Consider the following 10164-nt stretch of genomic DNA (forward strand, 5'->3'; position numbering starts at 1 on the left):
ATTTCACTAGATGCTTCTTTCTCTAATATACCTCTACTTAAATATTATACTGCAGTCACTGCAGACTCCCTTTGATGTATAAATAATCAAGTTAAATTATGTGCAGCAAGGAGACTAGTGCTCTGCCATTCTTATTTTACAAAGTAATTTCTACCCTAGAGGGTCAAATTTCCCTGACAAATTCTTAATTACTATGTTGCAACAGAAGCAGAATCTATTTGTGCATAAATCCTGGGCATTCCCATGTGGTAAGTAAGTAATATTACCAACCATTTCACTTGGCCTGTTCACTGAACTCCATAATTAGATAATACTTTTGATGATGGTACATTTGAAGTCTTAATCCATTAAATTTTTTATAAGATTTTTTTTATTTTAATAGGGATATGTTAGTGACCGCTGTCTATTTAAAAATCATTAAAATTCTGTCCACAGCAGTAATAAAGATTAAAGATTACTAATATGGCATTCATAACCTTGCTGGTTTTCTAGAAATCTGGGGCTTAAGGTAAATGTTAAAGGTCATTTAATATGTTAGTCACTAATTATAATCCTGGGTAATAGGTTCCTTTTCTAATTATCCTGGTATAAAAGTTCTATTGTTTGAGTCTATACTTCTGATTTTTCTATTTGGTTTTTTTGTGCAGATGAGTAATCCTGGAATTAAGCTTCCGAGCATTGAAGAAAGTAGGTAATGCACAATGATTAACTGGATAAAAACATATGTTTGAATGCTGCAGAATATCTCACCTTGAAGTTACTTACAAAAGATGCAGCATCCTTTTTCCAGTAGAAATAAAGCAGAAAGGTCATTGCAAAGATTAACACCATTTTGTTTTAGTATCAAACATTGACAAATAAGACGAAGACCTCCAGAGCATGTTGAGAAGAAAGCAGGAGCAACTAGAGACAAAAAAGGAAGTTGGGAGAATTTAAAAACGAACAACAATCTACCCGAATTCAGGAAAGCACTTAAACACATGCTTAACTGAATAAGGATGGATTTAAGCATGTGCTGAAATGTTTTCCTGAAGTAGGGCTTAGTTCTGCAGTAAACTACTCCTTAGAGATTCAAACAAATCTGACCTGCTTACTACGAAAACTTTTGGTTCATACAAAAACTTGGTCTTTCGCTTCTGCTCACCTGTCATCTTCCTGCCCAGTGGCAGGTCATCTGTGATTGACAAAAAGCCCTGGGTAGTTTTGCCTGTGAGGTACATTTTATTATCTATGTGATTTCTCTTCTGGTACCACCCAAATGCCCAATCAGGGCCCCATTGTCTATACAACCACATAGGTATCATCCGTGCTCCACAGAGTTTACATACTGAGGCCCCAATTCAAGAAAGCACTTAAACCTAGTCAGGATTTACCATTGTCCACATCCCATTGCGTTAAATGGGATGCTTTCCTTAATCGGGGTTTACGGCACTGCTCCTGCAACTGGCTCTGTCTGGGAGGGTCATTGTGGCTGCTGGGAGTTCCACAGAAATCAGTGGAGGGACCAGTGATTGACCTGCATATTGCAGGACAGAGGCCTGAAACTAGATGCCATAAGGGAGTGCACTAAACCAGTGCTTCTCAAAGTCAGGCCACCACTTGTTCAGGGAAAGCCCCTGGCGGTCTGGGCCTATTTGTTTACCTGCCACGTCTGCAGATTTGGCTGATTGTGGCTCCCACTGGCCGCGATTCGCCACTCCAGGCCAATGGGGGTTGCGGGAAGCGGTGCAGGCTGAGAGAAGTGCTGGCCACCGCTTCCCGCCACCTCCATTGGCCTGGAGCGGCGAACTGCGGCCAGTGGGAGATGTGATCGGCTGAATCTGCGGACGCGGCAGGTAAATAAACAAGCCCGGACCCACCAGGGGTTTTCCAGCTTTGAGAAGCACTGTGCTAAACAATAGGAGGAAAGGGGTAAGGGAAGACAAAAATAACAGTAATTGGAACCTGAAAGTTATCTAGCCACTTAACTCCCACTGAAATCAATGGAAGTTGGGCTCTGAAGTAACTTTGAGGCTCTGGGTCCAGGTGTCTTAACCTGGGTACACAAAAAATGGTGATAATGAAAATGCTGGCCTTATTAACCCCAGCTGAACATGGCAATATTAATACTAGCTCCCTTTGGCATAGGGGTACTGTGATATTGGTTTAGTTAATTCTTATAAAGCATTTTGATGGTAACACAGAACTTAAGAACGGACATACTGGGTCAAGCCAATGATCTATCTAGCCCAGCGTCCTCTCTTTTGACTGTGGCCACTGCCAGATGCTTCAGAGGGAATTAACAGAACAGGACAATTATGACATCATCCATCCCCTGTCATCCAGTCCCAGCTTCTGGCAGTTAGAGGCTTAGGACACCCAGAGCATGGGGTTGCATCCCTGACCATCTGAGCTATTAGCCATTGATGGACCTATGAACGTATCTAATTCTTTTTTGAACCCAGTTATCTTTTTTTTGTCTTTAGTGTATCCCGTGGTAATGAGCTCCACAGGTTGACTGTGCACTGTGTGAAGAGGTATTTCCTTGTGTTTGTTTTAAACCTTCTGCCTATAAATTTTAGTGGGTGACCCCTGGTTCTTGTGTTATGTGAAGGGGTAACAACATATTCTTATTCACTTTCTCCACACCATTTATGACTTTGTAGACCTCTATCAGATCCCCATTTAGTCATCTCTTTTCCAAACTGAAAAGTCTCCATCTTTATAATCTCTCCTCATATGGAAGCTGTTCCATACTCCTAATCATTTTTGTTGTCCTTCTCTGTACCTTTTCCAGTTCTAATATATCTTTTTTTGAGATGAGGAGACCAGAACTGCATGCAGCGTTCAAAGTGTGGCATACCGGGGCTTTGTATAGTGACATTATGATATTTTTTTCTCTTATTAGCTATCCCTTTCCTAATGGTTTCTAATATTCTGTTAGCCTTTTTGGCTGCTGCTACGCATAGAGCAGATATTTTTAAGTGATTACTTACACTCTCTCTCTCAAAAGATATTTCTACACTGTTGTATTAATTTAGATAGCCCAAAGAATCAAAGGCATCGACAGGACTATGTCACTGTCCAACATTAAACAGTTTTAAAGATGGTTTGGTTTACAGAGACCTCCGCCTCCTTAGTACCATAGCAAACACACCACTAAAAATCCTTTTGACCTTTTAGATACAGAAAAAAAGAGGAAAAACAATGAAAGCATTAGCAATGTAAAGTATTAAATAAGGCTTTCATTTTAACAACATGTTGGGACACAATCAGAAAGGCTAAGGCACAAAATAATTTACACCTAGCAAGGGACAGAAAAGCTAATAAGAAGAGGTTCTTTAAATACATTAGGAGCAAGAGAAAATTAAAGGGAAGTATAGGTCTTCTATTTAGCAGAGAAGAAGAGCTAATAACTGATGTCATCAAGAAGCTGAGAGGTTTAATGCCTGTTTTGCTTGGGTCTTTATTAAAAAGGTTAATGGTGACCAGATACTCAACACAATAAATATTATCAACAAGGGAGAAGGAATGCAAGCAAAAGTAACTATCTGAAGTTAAATTGGAAACGTTAGCAATTATTTCTGAGAACTCCTGGAGGAGGGATGAGGACTCAGAGGACTGGAGAAGGGCAAACATAGTACCTATCTTTAAAAAAGGAACCAAAAAGGACCTGGGAAATTCTCAACCAGTCAGCCTAACTTTGATACCTAGAAAGATACTGGAACAAATTATTAAATAATCAATATGTAAGTACCTAGATGATAATAGGGTTATAAGGATCAGACAGCATGGAATTGTCAAGAACAAATCATGCCAAACCAACCTAATTTCCTTCTTTGACAGGGTTACTGGCCTACTGGACAGTGAGGAAGCAGTAGCCACAATATATCTTGACTTTAGTAAGGCTGTTGACAAAATGCCACATGGCATTCTCAAAAATAAATGAGGGGAATGCGGTCTAGATGAAATTACTACAAGGCAGGTGCCCAACTGGTTGAAACACCATAGTCAAAGAATGATTATCAAAGGTTCGCTGTCATACTGGGTAGACATACCTAGTGAGGACTCACAGGGGTCAGTCCTGGGTCCAATATTCAGTATTTCTCATTAATTACTTAAATAATGGGGTAGAGAATATCCTTACATAAAATTTGCAAATGACAAAAGCTGGGAGGCACTTTGGAGGATTAGAATTCAAAACAACCCGTGACAAATTGGAGAACTGGTCTGAAATGAACAAGATGAGATTCAATAAAAATAAGTGCAAGTACTTCACTTAGGAAGGAAAAATCAAATGCACAACTACAAAATGGGGAATAACTGGTTAGGTGGTCTGAGAAGGACCACAGTGTGATGCAGTGGCAAAAGAGGCTAATCTAATTCTGGACTGTAAGGCATGGTAGTTAACTGTCCCACTCTGTTTGGGGGTATTGAGACCTCAGCTGGAGTTCTGTGTCCAATTCTGGGCACCACATTTTAGGAAAGATTAGAGAGAGTCCAGAGGAAAGCAACCAAATGATAAGAGGTTTAGAAAACCTGACCTATGAAGAAAGGTTAAAAAACTGGATATGTTTAGACTTGAGAAAAGAAGACTGAGTGGGGACCTGATACCAGTCGTCAGATATATTAAGGGCTATTATAAAGAGGACTGCGATCAATTGTTCTCCATGGCCACTGAAGGTAGAACAAGAAGTAATGGCTGCAATCTTCAGCAAGAGAGATTTAGGGTTTGTCTATACTGCACACATTACTGCGCCGCCGCAGCAGCACTGTGATGTGGGCAATGTAGTCACGCTTTATCGCTGGGGGAGAGCTCTCTCATGATAAAAAATAACCACCATGAACGAGGGGTGGTAGCTTTATCGCCAGGAGGCATGCTATACAGCCGCTTTTCAGCGCTAAAACTTTCATTGCTCAGGGGGGTGTTTTTTCACATCCCTGAGCAACTAAAGTTTTCGCGCTGAAAGTGGCAGTGTAGAGACAGCCTTAGATTAAATATTAGGAAAATCTTTCTAATTAAAGGAGCAGTTTAGCTTTGGAACAGGCTTCCAAGGGAAGTTGTGGTATCCCTGTCACAGAAGGTTTTAAAGAATACATTAGACAAACAAGGGTCAGGGATCGTCTATACTTGGTCCTATCTCAGTGCACAAGGCTTAGCTAAATGACCTCTTGAGGTCCCTTCCAGCCCTGCATTTCCATGGTCCCATGATCCCATATTCCCTTTTCCTTTAGCTAGCGAGAGTTTTTAGACGCACCCTTCCCCACACACACCTTGTTTGACAGTTTCTTAGAGAGTATCAGAGATGGTAACTTACAGGCCTTTTGAGGAAAAGAGAAGAAGTTAGTTGAGTTGGGCTGGAACTGTTGTTATTGTGTTGTTGTTGAAGTCTGATCCTGTTTTCCAGGAGCCAAAGCAAGACAAAAATACACAAAAGGGAGGGGAAAAAAATAGCAGAGATAGAAAATTTATCTTCTGTCTCTGGTGTTGACTCTCACTTGCAGCCTCACTGTTGGAAAAACACAGGCACAGCATCCTGTTTTCACAGATACTCTGAGACCTGGGAAACTTATACCAGAACTGGGCTATTTAGGACATTGTTTTTAACTGCCTCTTTCTGGTCACAGGCATACAGCAGTATTGCAAAATATGTCTAAGCCAGATTCTCACTAGACAAAAGGAAAAAGGAGAGCACGATAGGAAAAAGAAGCACTAAGATTGGGAAGGAAAAGGACTCATGTCTCCTATGCTGGAGGTGGAGTAGAAAGCACATGATGCCAGCTGGGGAACCCCACTCTCCTTACACTGGGTGTACTCCTGCAAGACCATCCCAAGAATCACATCCTTGCACAGCCAGAGCAACATAAAGGAGCAATAGTGTAATTAAGAATTTGGCTCATAAAGTCTTGCTGGTGTGCTCACTGTTTAGACCCTAAAGAATCAATACTTGCCAAGATTTACATGCTTCCTCGTATCTTCCATTATTGTAGAGGGTGGAGGAAGAGAGAGCTTACATGTTTTCTATCACTTGATGGCCCACCTGTTGGCCCCATAGGTGTAAATAGGAGACTAAAGAGGAGTTTATGAGATTGGGGAAGAAACACTACACTAAATAAGGATGAAGCACTGTGGAGATGTTCAGTCCTCTCAAAATCTTCTATCCTCTTCCACTTGTGGGTGGACCAGAGGTTGTGGATTGGCTTGCAACTGACCTTCTTCAGTGCAATGGCATTGCTTAATGACCTCCATAGAAACTGTTTTATATCGCTCAACAAACATATGTGCTATATTTCTGTGACTTATTCCTGAATATTTCTATATTTTGCATGTTTGGCAGGAATTGAGGAGATAATGCATGTGTGCTATTTTTTTCATAACTTTCTTAGCATAACCAGCCTCAAAAACCACTTTAAATACTTTAAGCAGAGTCAGAGGGTGGAAGACTCCTTTAAAATATTCAGAATGCTGCTTTAATTGAGGAAATCAAGGAGGGTATGTTCTCCCCACACACACAACTTTCTGTCTCCTATTTTCAGTATTTCTTTTTACAGCCAATAATGTGATGTGGGGAACATGATAATCTGCTTTAAGTAAATGGCATTCTCACTTTGCTCTAACACAGCACAGTACACATAGACTAGATACAATCCAATACTATCCTCTCTCTGAGGCTTTTGTTATGATTATCTTAAATAAAAATAAGTTTCCTAGTAGAGGTTGCTCCGAAGCTTGGATGTTCGTAGGTATTTTAGTGCACCTTGTGGCTAATAGGACATATTTAATCTAGTTGCCAGCATGAGCCAGCAGATCTGTTCTGTATCTTGGTACAAGATCTTCACATCTTCCTATACTTTTTCCCGCTTTCCATTCTTGCAAAATTTTCATAGAAGTTTACTCACCCAGGCACAAAACCTACTGGCATAGTGGCTCAGACCCATGCTCTGTCTTCAACAGTGGCCAGTGCCAGAGTCTTCACTGGAAGGTACAAGATACCAATAGTAGGTATATGTGTGTAATTGTCCACCATAAAGATCTCAGCATAATCCCAATGAGCTATAGATTGATTTAAACCCTGAAGCATGAGATTTTTATCCCTTCCACAACCTCTTGTTTGCATTTAGAGTTGTAATTCTGTTATATTCTTATAATCCATATAAACATCCATTCTGTTTCAAAATCTAACTGGGTATTGGCCTCAGTGACATCCTGTGGCAATGAGTTCCACAGTCTAATTAGGCACTAAGGGGGGGCAAAGTATTTCCTTTTATCGGTTTTGAATGTGCCACTCTTTAACTTCCCTGACTGTCCCCTTTTTTCTTGTTTTACCTTCACTAAACCATTAATCATATATACATATTACCTTTTTAAAAAAAATATTTTAAAGATTTTTGAAATACAATCATTTTGAAAATCTTAATTAAAACTTTGAAAAATATGCAAAACCTTCAAATGATCATTTATAATTGTTTAAGCACTAGCAGTGTACCTGGAAAGCAGGAGCTCCTATAATCCCAGGTCTAATTCCAACTCCTGCAGGTCTCAAATGCTTTCTGTAGAGCTAACTTGGGACTTTAAATATAGACCTATTCCAGGGATGATGCATAACCTGCTCTTTCCCAGCAATAGCTTTGGGAAGCATTGTGACTCAGACACACCCTCTGGGGTCATAATCCCCCCTCGGCTTCCTCGTTGCTCTAGGGTGAGTGTAGTAACTTACCAGTGGCCTATACCAGCAGCAAATTGCAATGCCCTCAGCATTATCTCAACTGCACTGGCCAGTGCATGTGGGGAGGAAGGGAGGAGCTATACTATGCACGGAGGAATAAATGGGCCGATAGCCCCTATCCACTCCTACATGCCTAGACATGAGGTCTGCCTCAGTTTTCCATCCATAAAATAGGGATGAAATTACTTGTTTTGCTGCAGTGTCATGGGGGTTAATTTAGTGTTGATAATACCTTTCTGAATACACTAAGTGCTAAGTAGTATTCATATGCAAAAAATTTAAAACTGTGTGTGTCTATTTTTAAGTAAGAGTCACCCTTTCACTTTCGATTTGTGTTTATTTTTATATCTGGAGCAAATCAGTCAATATATTTTAGAGAGAAAACACTTGATGGGATATTGTGCTGCATGGGGAAAAAACAGTTACCTTAGGTATAAGCAGATGTTAAAGAATTAATGATGATTTTAAATAACAGAGGGACCTTTCTGGCTGGAAATACCAATACACATACACATACTTTTTTTTTATTGCTGTCTTATCTTTCAGCTAACCTTTGAGTGAGAGAAACTTCTGCTGATGTCAAATGATCAGGAGGACATTAACAACTGATTTTGGTGCCTATCGGGTGCCGTTGGGTATGTCTCCCCATTACCAAGCTGGCTTTCCTCACTACTGCCACTGACCTTGCAAACAGCTCCGACAAAGGTCGGAATGGATTCATTGATCAGCTAGGCCAAGCATATGACAGTCTGTGCCTTAATTGAATCCCAAAAGGGGGCAGACTGGATTTTTATTACAGAGGCCAGACGATAGCACTCATTAAAAGCTCCACAGACTGTGTGGTTTACTAATTAGTTTATTATACAGACACCTTGACGATGGGCAAAGTTGTCATTTTGCCCTTTATCGCACAGGGGATGTTGTTAAAAGTTTAATCAGCTAACACTGACCAACTCAGCTTGGCAGGCTGTGGATGGTCATTACTGAGGTCACCCCTGCTGTAGCAATTCTGACAGGGTCACAGCATGAACCTCCAATAAAAAGAGCGTTACATAAGGTAAGAGTGCACCTGAAAGGGAACCAGGAAAAGAGATGTGCTCAGCAGGGAGTAGGAAACAGATGGACTGTTGGGACAAGTGAATCCTGTTACAGTTTCTCTTTGCCTACATTGTTTAACATATGCTTTTTGGAAATATGAAGAGCATTGAACTATTTCTTTGATATGTCCATTAGACCTCTAGATAGCCTGAACCAATTGGAGTATTGTCAGACACTGAATGCTGCAGGGTAGGAGGAAGCAGGGGTGATTTTGCTACTCAGCGATTCTTACCACCCAAAGAGGGTTCATCTGCAATGTTTATGGGAATTTGCACTAGAAAAAACACTGGAAGGGGCCATTGTAATCTTGGCTGTCAAACTACTATTCTCTCCTCTCCCACACATTACAGGCAGTTCTCATGTTTTATGAATGTCTTCAGTTGTGGCAATAAGTTATAATTTTGGGAAGTTATTTTTTTTTAAATCAGGAGGTTGTTATTAATTATTTGTGTTACTGTAGCACTTGTGTGTCGGAGCTGAGTGCAAAGACACCTTGTGCTAGGTTCTGTACAAATGTACAGTAAGAGGCAGCCCCTCTCCCAAAAAGCAGACAGTGTGACTAAACAAGACAGACAAAGAGTGACAGGGGAAACAGAGGGGAAGGGACTTGCCCACAGTCACCCAGCAGGTCAGTGGTAGAGCTGGGAATAGAGCCCAGATCTCTTGACCTGTAGTTCTGTGCTCTAGTCACTAAACTAATCTGTCCCTCTTTTTTTTGTCTTTGTCACAAAACAATGAAATCTCCAGGTAAAATCCCATCTAATTCCTGAAAAGGAACTCGAAAGAACCAAAGTACAGACAACCCCAATGGGGAATCTGTCTGGGTTTATATCCAAGCCCCAGGGTTTACAGGGATAGGTTACTTTTATTATTATTTATACTGCTGTAGCGCCTAGATGTCCTAACTGAGATCAGGATCCAATTATACAAATACTAGAACTAGTGGTGTACAAATACACGGTAAGAATCCAGTTCCTGGTGCAGTTTGGAGCCCATTCTACAGAAACACCCAAAGTGGAAGTGTTTAATAAAGATGGTTAGTTCTTTACCTTGGTAACAAGTCTTGGTATATTAATTCATGGTTCGAAGTGATCTAGGACACAACAAGCTGAATATAACTGTAGCCTGGTATTGCCTGCAAAGCACAGTCTGTATCCTCTGTCTGTACAGTAGCTTAGGGTCTCTCATTTCATACATCATTCACAACTCATGGCAATAGTTCCACAACATCAGTACATATTCTTAATACAGAGAGAAAAAAGAAAAAGAATTGCTATGTTGTGTGCATTTCTCTTTGGGAGCTAGAGAAATGTGTAAGTTGCCCTATCTTTGACTCTCCTCTGAATTTAGTCCTTTGGGT

General features: G+C 40.5%; 1 long non-coding RNA gene across 1 annotated transcript; it reads right to left on the minus strand.

The window, feature by feature from the left end:
- Positions 1–4169: 4169 nt before the first annotated feature.
- Positions 4170–9917, minus strand: LOC142046118 (uncharacterized). The gene is made up of 3 exons (XR_012655047.1): positions 9854–9917; positions 6880–6955; positions 4170–4209 (listed from the first exon to the last, which is right to left on the minus strand). It is a non-coding gene; the product is annotated as an uncharacterized LOC142046118 (long non-coding RNA).
- Between the last annotated feature and the right edge of the window lie 247 nt (positions 9918–10164).

The sequence above is a fragment of the Chelonoidis abingdonii genome, chromosome 1 (genome assembly GCF_003597395.2).
Source record: "Chelonoidis abingdonii isolate Lonesome George chromosome 1, CheloAbing_2.0, whole genome shotgun sequence".
NCBI lineage: Eukaryota > Metazoa > Chordata > Testudines > Testudinidae > Chelonoidis > Chelonoidis abingdonii.